Below are 1358 nucleotides of genomic sequence, written 5' to 3' on the forward strand. Positions count from 1 at the left end.
CTATGGCCACACTGGTCGCCCTCCACTATGGCCACACTGGTCGCCCTCCACTATGGCCACACTGGTCGCCCGCCACTATGGCCACACTGGTCGTCCTACACTATGGCTACCCTGGTCGTCCTCCACTATGGCCACAATGGTCGCCCTCCACTATGGCCACACTGGTCGTCCTCCACTATGGCCACACTGGTCGTCCTCCACTATGGCCACACTGGTCGTCCTCCACTATGGCCACACTGGTCGCCCTCCACTATGGCCACACTGGTCGCCCTCCACTATGGCCACACTGGTCGCCCGCCACTATGGCCACACTGGTCGTCCTACACTATGGCTACACTGGTCGTCCTCCACTATGGCCACAATGGTCGCCCGCCACTATGGCCACACTGGTCGTCCTACACTATGGCTACACTGGTCGTCCTCCACTATGGCCACACTGGTCGTCCTCCACTATGGCCACACTGGTCGTCCTCCACTATGGCCACACTGGTCGTCCTCCACTATGGCCACACTGGTCGTCCTCCACTATGGCCACACTGGTCGTCCTCCACTATGGCCACACTGGTCGTCCTCACAGTGTAACTGTACCTCAAGCGTAACCTCACAAAGCCCAGTTTACTCTCCAGCGACCACCTGATGAGCTCTGGGAGGCCGCATCACACAATAAACATTTTTATGCAAATGAACATCAGAATCTCTCTACTCGCGAAAGGTATATGCACTCCCCAGGCCTCTTGCATCCCAGTGAGCCCGCTCTTATTTGGGTCCTCAGAGGAGCGTAAGATAGGCTTAACGGGCCATTCCCTTCGTTAGTCATAATAAAATCTTAACCATTTTCCAGTCGTTCCCAAGCGATTAACCTTCAATTATATCAAGTTATTTAATATTTTTATTTTTTTCTTGTGCCGAGAGATCGTTTCTGGCGTTTCGTGTCTCCTTACGCTTCGTCAACGCAAGGCGAAGGTTTATCAGGCAGGGATCTGCGGTGATGTATTAGGCTTGTAGGCGCTCCGCGGCCATATTTGGCGGGAACCTGACTGCTCGCTTAAATTCCGTTCCAACTCTCTCAAAACAACTTCTTGCCTACATACCTTATCCTTCCTCTCTTTCATCTTCTATCTATATATTTTCCTCTTATCTCTCTCTCCCCCTTATCAGCTTCACGATGCCAGTATGCTTACTGGAGCCCAAAAAAGGAATAGACTACGACACACCGCCTTGCGTCTCCCATGTAACAACATTTAGGCTATTCAGATTTATTAATCAATATTCCTGATGATCATCTGTATGACAAACAGTGTGCACAGACTCCTCCATGGTACGTCTTTGCATAAGGCTTTGGCACGGGCCAGACTGTC

The sequence above is a fragment of the Procambarus clarkii genome, chromosome 80, assembly GCF_040958095.1.
Source record: "Procambarus clarkii isolate CNS0578487 chromosome 80, FALCON_Pclarkii_2.0, whole genome shotgun sequence".
NCBI lineage: Eukaryota > Metazoa > Arthropoda > Malacostraca > Decapoda > Cambaridae > Procambarus > Procambarus clarkii.